This window comes from Haliotis cracherodii, unplaced genomic scaffold (assembly GCF_022045235.1).
Source record: "Haliotis cracherodii isolate W230 unplaced genomic scaffold, xgHalCrac1.p SCAF_9, whole genome shotgun sequence".
Lineage (NCBI taxonomy): Eukaryota > Metazoa > Mollusca > Gastropoda > Lepetellida > Haliotidae > Haliotis > Haliotis cracherodii.
The window spans coordinates 40,876,789-40,889,101 of record NW_027266343.1 but is presented as its reverse complement, the minus strand read 5'-3'; the positions used below and the strand labels follow the sequence as shown (position 1 = coordinate 40,889,101).

Here is a 12,313-nt window from a genome sequence, read left to right as displayed (position 1 = left end):
GTTGAACCATATCAAGCAAAACTCTTTGAGAACTTTTCTCAGGGCTAGACCCAACTTTCGCCAAAATGCCAGCCTCGGGCTATGGAAACCTCTGTGCTATTTCGAAGGTAAGGGAGCTTTAATGTCACATCCTACGGTTGCAATCTATAGTTGAGTGATGATAGATATATGTGGAGAGTATCGAAACAACGTGAATTGTTACCTCTGACAGAGTTACCTTGCTTTGGGAACAGGAGCAGACATGTTGATATTGGAATGGTAGCCATCTTGGCAGATTGTCATAAATCCTGGCAGATATTTTTCAGCCCAATTTTTCTTCACTTCTTGCCATTTTTATTGGATTAAGGGTGCTGCATTTGTCAGGAAATTGTTTACTTCATGACAAGCTGTTGTAAACTTGTAGTTTGGACTTACGGGTTGATGAAATCCTCATTTATTTTCAACGTTTTCCATTTCAAAATGTTGGAGAATGTCAGGCTTCTGATGGGGGTGATACAGATAAGATTCTGTTACCCCTGAAAGATGCCCTTCTGATAAACCTTAAGAGAAGCATCTATTTGTCGAGTTTCCATCTAACTTGACGCTTATCTTGCATTGTGCCAATAAGTATTAGAGCTTGTTTTCGTGCAAGGACTTGTTTACCATGTCAAAGTAAAAGAAAATTAAAAAGCACGAATGCGAAATTTAACTGACATATTTATAACATATTCCACTTTGTCTGATATTGAAATAGCACAATCTAATCCTTAACGAATTTTAATCGTACATTGAACCAAATTGTTTAAATCTTCTCAAGGTCAATCATTCACCATGACGATTTGCTGATTGGACGTTAATTGTCTTTGTTCTGTCTTTTTAAGTGCAGATGTCCGATTTTGATGATAACCTCCACTTCAAATCAACCAGAATTTTTTTTAAAAAGTTAAAAAAGAAATAGCCAAAGATTAGTTGAATCACAGCATGACTAAGACGCCTAATATGAGTCACTGCAATTTTTACATAATCTCTGTTATACCTTTACACAAATGTAACAGGAACCATATAAATCAGTTTACACATGAATATTTATTTGTTTTGTATTAACTCCCATCCATCAAAGTATCCATTTGGAGTACCCAAAGGTCAAGACCGATTGTATTTGTTTCCTTAAAATTGAGAAAATACATTAATATGGCACATCCCTTTGATGAAGCAGACTGTAAATTCATTATCTTTGAAATTTGACCAGTAGAACCAGACATGGTATTTTGGAGCTGAGACAGACACTAATTAGTTTTTAAGTGCCATTATTTCTCTAATTGTGTTAGCTGTGAGATGGGGAACATGGAGAATGAGTCAGCAGTCGAATCACTGGGAGACATAGGGAGGTGATCCGTGCTGGGGAAAATGAGGGGTAGGATGACTGGTGCTTCACTCGAGCATCTCTGGGAGACATGGCATCTCTGATGTGATAAAAACAGACAGTATGCGTTTTATTCATTCATGAACGACTTCTCATTTATTTTATTTTTGAGTTTAAAATTTGGTAGTAGTAGTTGTAGTAGTAGTAGTAGTAGTAGTAGTAGTAGTAGTAGTAGTAGTAGTAGTAGTAGTAGTAGTTGCAGTAGGAGTAATAGTAGTAGCAGTAGTTGTAGGAGTCGTAGTAGTAGTACATGTAGTAGTAGTAGTGGTAGTAGTTGCAGTAGTAGTGGTAGTAGTTGCAGTAGTTTGTTTTGTTTGTATGTCTTTAAGACACACTTTAGGCAATATTCCAGCAGTATGACAGCAGTCTGTAAATAATTGAATCTGGACCAACCATCTTTACATCACACTACACCACGCCACACCACATCATACGACACCACACCACACCACACCACACCACACCACACCACACAACACCATTACACTATTCTACACCACAAAACACAACACTATTACACCAACCACACCACACCGCACCACACCACACCACAATATCCTGATACTGGCTAGATATAGACTTGTTTTTATATTACCTAGATTGGTTTTGTTTTCATAAAATACATATATTCCACAGTCATGGTGAATGACTATGATTTATAACAATAAATCAGTAATTAACATTTTCAAGACCTTTAATCAAAGCAATATTCCTCACGATATTTCTCACAGTCTTATTACACTACAAACAGTCTTCAGTTCCATTTGCTTACATTACAAGCCGTTCTTCCAGACTTAACCATGGTCCAAATTCAATATTATTCCTGTTACTGATGCCACTTAGGTCTTAATTGGAAACCCCGAACGAAGCCCTGCACGTTTTAATCAAAGGTCCAAGAACTGAAATGAGAGCTCTGGTAGAGCCACCTGGTGAGAAACAAGTAAACAAGTCTGTGACCTTTCCACTCCCCACCGGTCACTGATAAATACTGACCTGGTCATTTGACATGGGGAGGCCTGTGGAATGGTAAGGCGATAGTTCCAGGAACAGACACATGATTAGTTGTTGGTAGATAGTATCATGGTAGTGTAATGGTTATAATGGCTGCAATACCATGCTGAGAGGTCTTGTTCCAAATTATAGTTGTTAGGTAAGTGCTACTTGAAATAGCAATTTTTAGCAAGCTTAATGGCATTTGCCAAGCATAATATTGAATGCTTTCAAACTGGGCTGCCGTTTTCAGTTGTTCAATTCGGGCTACCTAAAGAATATGATTAAAACTGGAAAGTTAGTGAACAAAAAATTATATTTCCAAGCATAATATTGGAATAGTTTTACAGGGAGAAACTGAAAATACATAATCTGAGGTTTGGTGTAAAACAAAATTCTTTAACTACAGGACACACTGGCGCATATGCTGTGAAAACTTTTCAAAGGTTGTGCTTTAATAGTCTGGCCCCGTTATAACTGTCCTTGGGCCCCATTCCACAAAGCGATTGTAGTGCTAAGGTGATCGTAACTCCCATATTTTAACATTAGCTTACAACAGTCATAGCGCTACGTTCGCTTTGTGGAACATGGGCCCTGGTGTAATGTTAAAACTCTTATTGTGAAAGAGCATCATCACACGTTTGTGTGTGCACACAAATGTCCCCAACATCTGCTGATTGATATGTTGTTCCCGACTGTGAGCGTAACAAATGTTTGATATGCTGCAATGAATCTCTCCTCAGAGAGACTGGTTCCTGGTTGTTTTTGCATTGCATAACTTTTTACCTTATAAGAATTTGAAATAGAGGACCTGGAAAAAAGCCAATTCAGGTGAATAAAACTTAAGAATGACATTTACCCTGGATGTTTCATTTAGAATCCTGTCCATGGATAATGTTTAAGTTTTCTTACTACATGTCTCATTGCATCACTTTCAGTTGATTTTAGTGTGTATAAATATACAAATATATTCCTAGTGATTCTGTGACTTGTGATTGACTAAGAAAGCAAAATAAATGTGTTTATGTTTCCATTAACTGAAAACAAATTAGGCCACACCCACTTAGGGACTACTGTTTCCTGATCAGCTGATAAGAGTGGGCGAGGCTTGTGTCGTATTATTGCACTGAACAATGTTTGTGATTTCTGACTGTTGTCAATGGTTTTTTTTGTTTCAATGATTAAATAAGTAGTCTGTGAAGATATGATTGTTGAAGTATTTATTTATCAGAATTGACTTCAATATGTTTTTGCATTTAATGTGTTTAAGGAAGTGTAAATGTTAAAACCAGTGCTTTTTTCAGAACAATTGACTTACCTTTGCATGTGTTTGTGATGGTGCCATTGGTGGGGCAGGATACACTCACCTTTTCGCAAACACCTGGTATCATCACTGTTTGATAGTGATTAATAAATGGTATGGTCGGAATGGTACTGTCGACTCTGCAGAAATTTCTATTGGATATGGAAAGGGTTTTGTCGCTGTATTAACGAACAAAGTTTGGCAAGATTCAGGCTTAGGAAGAGTGGCTAAAGTAACGCACTGAGAATCTACTTATATCGTACCAAAGGCTGGGTGTTGTCCGGGAAAGTCATGTCATATGTGTAGTCTTATAAAAAAGAATGATACGAAAACTGATACACCCTCTAGAGTAGCTCAATGCCACAAATGTCCGTCCTTTCTGTCTGTGGTAGACTCAGGAGATGTTTATTGGGAATATGGCTGACAGTAAACACAGGTTAAAGAGGCCTTCAAAAGTAGCTTGAGTAGTTTCCTTGAGCAGTGACTGAAGGATCCACCACACCCAGCCCCAAGCTATAACACAGCAGGGGAAGCTTTAGTCCTGCAACATGACTGTGGAATGTATAGTTTTTAGGTATTTTTTTTACTAAATGCCGAGGCAAGTCTAGATCAAACTAACCAAGTCTAGTTTTCTTGATTCCACAGTCTTTGAAAACAGGGGCGGTCAAGTAGCCTAGTGGTTAAAGTGTTCGTTCGATAAAAGAGGCGTAAAACCATACTCACTCTCTTGCTTTGAAAAAAGCAGAAGAGGAAAGGTTCTTTCAACAATTTTTTAAAATTATTTTCAGGATATGTTTTCATCGACAAAGTGTTAGTCTAGGGAAGCATCTGATACAGCAAGTGTTCACTATAATGCTGTGGTATCATCACGAGGTGAGGTGAGGTCAGGTGAAATGGGGTTTAACGTCACGTTCAAGTTTATTGCACTTATATAGCGACGTGCATGCACGTGTGTGTGTGGCTGCTTGTACTAGTCCGGACTGATGCTGATTTATAGTGCTAGCTCACTGAGATATCATGCCGCAGCTCAACATGAATACCCCACTCAGACACAGTATACTGACTCCGAGCCGACCAGTCCTTGTTTTAGCCCCTTAATGCTGAGCGCCAGACAGGGTAACAACAAGTACCACCATTTAACATCTCTTGGTATGACGCGTGTGGGGATATAACTCCGGACCTTCTGCTCTCCGGGCAGACGCTCTACCACTAGACCACAGAGGCGGTCCCAATCGTATAAGGATCAATACTGAAACGTCGCATTTTCAGTTATTAAAGAAGTTGTTATCCATAAATTGTCTCTACTTTGTCATCCATCAACTTCTAAGTAATGCCTATCAAACAATTCAAGTTACTTCCAGTATAATTTTTTCATACTTTACATCTAAGATCAAAGTTGAATAATAAAAAACATCAAACTTCAGAACTGAATTACATTTTCTATATTTATCATATCTCAAGGCTACTCAAGGATCTTTTTTCTGTATAACAACCCCACTTTTACATATGTCCTCTTAACAGTACAAAACATTCAAGCCTTCACCAGGGCTGGCACCATATATCAAAGGGCCCTGTTCAAGCATTTTAATCCACATGGAAGTACCTGGTACATGTGCATAACTTAATGAAAGCTCACCCTATCAACCCAACACAGTTCAGCCCATGTGATTGGGAAGGTCAGCTGTCAGCTGGGTCTAGCTCCCAGCCATATAAACATATTACTAACCACATCTCCCCTTAAAGTCTGGTCTGGTATGTGTGAATGATGCAAGGCTTCGTGGCAGACTGGGAGGAGGGAAAGTCAGGCTGGTATTTTACCTCCAGGAGATACCGCAAGTACTTTGATATACTGAGAAGCTGTGTCATGGAAATATAGGCTCTGGCTTGTGGAATTCTAGACTGTATAGATTCTCCTTGTGAATAAAATATAAAACGTTAGTGCCAGAGAATATCCAGTTTTGATTTTCCAACACAATAGATTCCATTATGCGTTAAGGTCAAAATAGCAGTGAAAATTATATGAATTGTCTCTGTGGAACTAGGGTTATCACGAACTCTTAGAGACCCATGAAGGTCCGGGGTAGAATAGGTCTTCACCCATGCTTGCTGTAAAAGGTGACTGTGCTTGTCCTAAAAGGCGACTAACGGGATTGGGTGGTCAGGCTCGCTGACTTGGTTGATGCCTGTCATTGTATCCCAATTGCGTGGATCGATGCTCATGATGTCAATCACTTGATTGTCTGATCCGAGCTCGATTATTTACAAACCGCTGTCATATAGCTTGAATATTGCTGAGTGTGCCCAAACCAAACCAAAAAGACGAACTCTTAGATGAATCTCCATTATTGAATTTGTTTGAAAGACAAACAAAGAAAGTTTTGAACCTCTGCCATCTGTCCCGAGCCTGTGCCCATTTTAGAAGACAGTACTGGAAGAGTGACGTTATATTATTGCGAACTCGCACTGACAATGATGTGATACAGACAATGTTTTACATGCCACAGTCAAGTGTACCTACAAACATCCTGATAATGTACTTTGGCAACTTCTTTATCTCACATTTATCACATTGTGCATGTGATGCAAGTGCAGCACACAGTGCTGTGCACTGCAGTGTCTGCAGTGTGCAGTACATCTGCCAGGCTTTTGTTGAAGTTCTTCACGTGAGACCCGTGAAGATTCCGGGGTAGAATAGGTCTTCAGCAACCCATACTTGCCATAAAAGGCGACTATGCTTGTCTTTAAAGGCGACTAACGGGATCGGGTGGTCAGGCTCGCTGACTTGGTTGATACATGTCATCGATCCCAATTGCGTGGATCGATGCTCATGATATTAATCACTGGATTGTCTGGTCCGGACTCGATTATTTACAGACCGCCGTCATATAGCTGGAATATTGCTGAGTGCGGCGTAAAACAACAAACAAACAAACCAATCAATCTTCACGTGTACAAATGACAATCAATGTGATTAAGATTATAAAATATTCAAATCAATTCATCTTTCCAAGGCAAGGGAGTTAACTGACTGTAAATGTCCAGTTTCCACCTTCGCCGAACTAGGCTGGAATTTCTGAGCTTGATCGTAGCGCCACCAGTGGTTATTACAAGTTAAATTCCTTCTAAGGCCCTCCTATTGACCAATCAGATTCCACCTCTCATATCGCTTGCATATGCTTTAAATAAAATGGTGTCGCCGAGTGAAGAATATATGATCGATGATCAAGATCTATAATGTATCTGGTCTTACTTCACGAAGTGCATCCAATCACGTGATCACCTTGATAAAAAACATATCTGTTTGGAAAATATCTGTTGACTCTAAGTTGTTGGTACAGATGTTTTGCAAATTTGCAATTGATTGTCTGGTCCAGACTCGATTATCTGAATGGCAGTTTACGAACAGGATATCAATTTTGTTACTAGATTTTTATTGGACTATGCATAGTTGGTTGGTTGGTTTGTTGTTTAACACCACACTCAGCAATAGTCCAGCTATATGACGTCGGTCTGTCAATAATCGAGTCCGGACCAGACAATCCAGTGATAAATATCATGAGCATCGACCCACACAATTGGGATCGATGACATGCTTCAACCAAGTCAGCGAGTCTGACCACCTGATCCCATTAGTCGCCTCTTACGACAAGCATAGTCAGGCAAAATATAACTCCATATTTCCAGCCTTAGTTCAACAAAGGTTGAAACTGGATTTTTTTAGTCAGTTAATTCCCTTGTATCAGGAAGATGAAAACAATTAAGGACCACCCGACTCTTTCATATTACTTCAGCTAATCTGTCATGACTCAAAGTCAAGGACCACCCAATTCTTTCATACTACTATAGAATTGGGTGGTATAGTATGGATAAAATAATCTCACAAAATTGATTTATGCCTTCATTGTCCATAATATTTTGCATTCTAAATTGAATTTGTGTGGGGGTGTATGTACATAACCAATAGATATGATAACTAGTTAACGTATTTATGAGATTGGGTCCTGATTGGATCAGCTATACTGAAGGTGTTTATTGATGCAACCCATGAAGATATCACGTCCCCAGCAATAATACTTATCATACAAGAAGACTCCATAAGATTGGGTCCTGATTGGATCAGCTATACTGAATACATTAAAGGGGTTCTTGTATGACTTGTATTGATGCAGCCCATGGAGATTTCAGGCCCCAGGCAATAATGCTTATCATACAAGGCAACAACTTAGAACAGGTGGTCATGCTCAGTGACTTAAATTGGTTCAATGTGTATCATCATACTCCAAAGATGTGAGACGCTGCTCATAATATCAATCACTTTCGTTTCATTTCTCGTTCCGGCTTGATTATTTTCAGGCCACATCTGCATAGCTGGAATAGAGTTGAATGCAGAGTTCTACATGAAACAAACAATTTAATTGATGTTTTATAACAAGGCGTGACACTGAGTGATAAATATAACAAGAGACATGACGAAGTTACAAGGGAATAATTTTTCTAAGTGACGTTTTTGTAACAGATGCAAGTCAAGGAAGCTCTCGTTTTCCATTACACAAAGTGTCCATGTAATGTTAAGGCTGAGTAGCTCATATCAAAAGAAAGTATTTTTTACATTTATAAATGCCACCTGAAACTGATAGGTTCCCTGGTGAGAAAAGTACTTGCAGTCTAAGGTCAACAAAGAAACAATTCTAACTTCCTGCATATTGTAATAAGAAGTCAATGAGGTTATCTTTCCTATGATCAGGTGTGAAAACTTCAATGTCCTTTTAACCCATACAAGCATAAAAATCTAACATATCATTCAGGCTGTGAAATGTCAACTGCAGCATGAAAGCCAATTGTTGTATGTTACAGCAAATGTAAAAATACAATGGATGCAATTATTTACCTTGCTGAACACCTCTATTTAATTTTACGGAATGTTAGACCTGTCCCAACAGATATTGCAAAGCACCGCTGTCGCTGAGAAGCTGATGACAAGTTAACTCTATTAACACTGAGAAATTTTTTTTTTTTCGAATGTCACACTTTTGTTGTTTTTTAAATGAAACAAACTTAGGAAAGTGAGTACTTGTTTGATAGAGGAGAAAAAAAAACTTTCATATGATATTACACATGCCCAGGTATTGTGTAACTCTAATCTTTTGCAATTCTGATGCAGTCTGAGCATTTGTATTAGACAAGGGTTAAAACAAATATTGTTGGCCTTGTGTGGCTAGAGATTTGCTCACAGTATAGATGTGTGCATGTTGCCATCATTTGCTAAGTAGAGGTTCGTATGTGCAGAGACAAAAAAGATGTGAATAACTGTTTTATCTTCTTTCCAACTGACAGTTCCATGAAGAAAAAAGCTTATGAGCATATTGTTTGAATATGATATCATAAATTTGATTGGAATGAATTTTGAAGGGGGTTAAGGTTTAAGAGTTGTCATGGTGAGTATTTTTGTAACCCAAAACAATATCTCTTTCTTCATATTTTGTTTAATATTTACCATGAAATATGAATCAAAGATAAAGGTTTTGTGATCAAAATTGGAATTGACCAAATTCTTTGTCAGTGTGTCATGTAAAGAATTATGAACAGTCTCTTACATTTTTATTGTAATGAAATGAATGGGTTTTAAAAAAATGGTTTACTCATAAACATGATTAGCGAAAAAGCATGCTTAATTTGGAGGCTAGAGCTACGCATTACATCATAAAAAATGTATTCAAGGCTCAGTTTCTACAAACTTTGTTAAAAGATCAAATATACTTTAGCAGAGGTGCCAAACAGTTTTACAAGCAATACACATAAAAATCTCATTTCAGCATTTCTTATCAAGGGATCTAGCCATAATTATAGAAATGTGTTCCTTGAGTATGGTTTCCTGCCTTAATGAAACATTCTTTAAGAGATCTGAAACCCACAGACACTATCAAAACTTGCATATGATAAAATCAAAGAAAATATTGTCGCAATGACTATTAAAACAAATCACTAATCAGTAAAAATTCAGCGACTTATGTACAAATAAAGGACACAGATTTTCCCCTCAACCTTTAATTAGAACCATTGAGCGGTTGATTTCACTGTAATGTGCTCATGTCACCCACTATTGTACGCACAGGTCAGATTAAATCTACCCCTTTGATATCTGATACATGTAAATTTCAACTGAAATCTCTGCCTGTCTATTGCCTGCTGACAGACAGGTAATGTCAGCTTACCTGAGACCAGGCTGTATATATCGGTATGTTGTGTGCTACAAACATTCTGTTAGGTTGAAATTTGAACAGAACAGGTCTCTGAACTCTGGGTGTGAGTACTCCGATACTTTCTGTATACCGTATTCGACGTAAGCGCTCTAAAAAATAGACATAGAGGGCTCTTATTAGAATATTATTTTGGTGGAAAAAAGAGAGTTGAAAGATACATTTCATGGTTTATTCTGACACACTGAATTGTTTATATGCGACAGATACATTTTTCCAGAATTAAATTGCCCCTAATTAAGAATGCATATAACACACGAGTGTGTGTAAATACGCGAATAAATAAGTCTTGTGTACATTGATCAATCGGAAGGAGTGCTAATTGGGATTGTTCACTAGCCAATATATTAGCAAATATCGCCGTGGGCGCTTATTAGAGTGGGGCGCTTATTACGTCGAATACGGTAATTTCCTTTTGCTAACTGGTACCTCATTGTTCATGAAGCTGGGCTCTTTATGTAAGTGTGAAGTTGGTAGAATAAAAAAAATAGTGGAATTTTTTTTAAATTTTCATTTTATTTCACAGGAACCGTAAAAAATTTTTTAAAGTATTTCTTTGTTTTCTATGTAAATTGTTTGAGTGACTTTTCATGAACACCTGGTGTCATCACTGACTTTCAGTGCTGCATTCATATATTTTTCACCTCTATTTTGCCAGATGGCCTCTGTGGTCTAGTGGTAGAGCGTCCGCCCGGAGAGCGGAAGGTCCGGGGTTCGATCCCCAGCCGTGTCATACCAAAAGACGTTAAAAGATGGTACTTGTTGTTACCCTGTCTGGCGCTCGGCATTAAGGGGCTGAAACAAGGACTGAGTGGGGTATTCATGTTAAACTGCGGCATGGTATCTCAGTGGGCTAGCACTATAAATTGGCATCAGTCCAGACTAGTACAAGCAGCCACATACACACACGTGCATGCGCGTCGCTATATAAGTGCAATAATCTTGGACGCGACGTTAAACCCAATTTCACCTCACCACTATTTTGCCTTTAATGCCCAATGGAATCTATTTCGTCTGATAATTGAGACTTTATTCTCTGAATTGGGACAGAGACTTGAGTTTGAATCTTTCACTCGTCTCATTTCATTTCAATTTTGTCTCAGGTATCCTTTATTACATGGTCTGTCCCCTGATGTTGCAGTGGCTTTTTAGTTTTAACAGACCATCCCCGGGATATAGTAGATAGAGTGTTTGCCCTGAGAGCAGAAGGTTGGTGGTTCTATCCCCGGACTGTGTCATACCAAAAGACGTTAAAAAGATGGTACTTGTTGTTACCCTGCCTGGTGCTCAAAATGGTATGTCAATGTGCTAGCACCCTTAATTCATAAAAGCAGCATTATCCCGGACTACACACACACACACACACACACACACACACACACACACACACACACACACACACACTCATGAACTGTGGTATGGAATGTAATTTAACACAATGCAAGACCCCATTTCACCTCATAATTTTAACATCAATCTATTTCCTTAACAAGCTGATCACATCTTTGTTACAAACAACCCTGGAATGGGAAATCATGTTGGAAGTTCTATTTATTGAAACACCAAGCCCACATTGACTCACAAATCCATTACAGATCTCAGGAGTTATGGGCCATTTCTATGCAGGTGCATGATTTTCTTCAAAATGTCAATTTGTATATCAAGTGACTATTCAAGGGACATAATTAACTACATGAAATTGAATATATGTCAGAGTGTCAAGTCATATATTACACACACATAATCTGAATAACGGCCTGCACGCAATCTTTTTTCCGCGGATTAACTCTTGAGTCGGTGCTTATACAACGCTGAAGGAACCTTTCATCTTGTGAAAGACTGGGTAGGACAAGCGCTAGATAATTGGTTACCACTACACCCTAATACCCAGTGTATTTATCAGTGTGCCTACTTGTTAGGGTACTACACGTTTGTGGACATCCAAAGGGTAGGTCATGTTTATTTATTTTTCCTTGCAAGTGAGTTCCTTATTACATTAAAGCCTGATATTGTGTATTTATGTTTGCGCTTATGTTGAAGACAAAGACTAAGCTGTTTCATGGGCTCTACTTTGAATCACTGAACTACAAGTGCTGTGTATACGTCAAACACTCCTACTAATATTTTTCCTTTGTGTTAAATATAAAGTATTAACAACTGTAAGTGAATTTGGTTGTTTCTTTGACCAGTATAATTAACAAATGCATGTGTTAATTAATGGAGATTACTTAATTAGCAGTGCTCTAATTATTAAAGTAAATATTAGGGTTCTCAAATACCTAGAAGCTAATCATAATGGTTTTGGGCAGGGGTGTATGCTAGGTCCTATTTTATTAAGCTTGAGGCTGTGAAATATATATG

General features: G+C 38.2%; 1 protein-coding gene across 2 annotated transcripts in view; it reads left to right on the top strand.

The window, feature by feature from the left end:
- LOC139452279 (leucine zipper putative tumor suppressor 2 homolog) overlaps positions 1 to 12,313 on the top strand; it is a 98,079-nt gene that overhangs the window by 12,133 nt on the left and 73,633 nt on the right. Inside the window, exon 1 of one of the 2 annotated variants that reach the window (XM_071233684.1) lies at positions 8 to 107. The exons of the other annotated variant lie outside the window; for it this stretch is intronic. The gene's annotated coding sequence lies outside the window, so the exon portion shown is untranslated. Of the gene's footprint in view, positions 1 to 7; positions 108 to 12,313 lie in introns of those variants that run through there. 2 annotated transcript variants of the gene reach the window in all.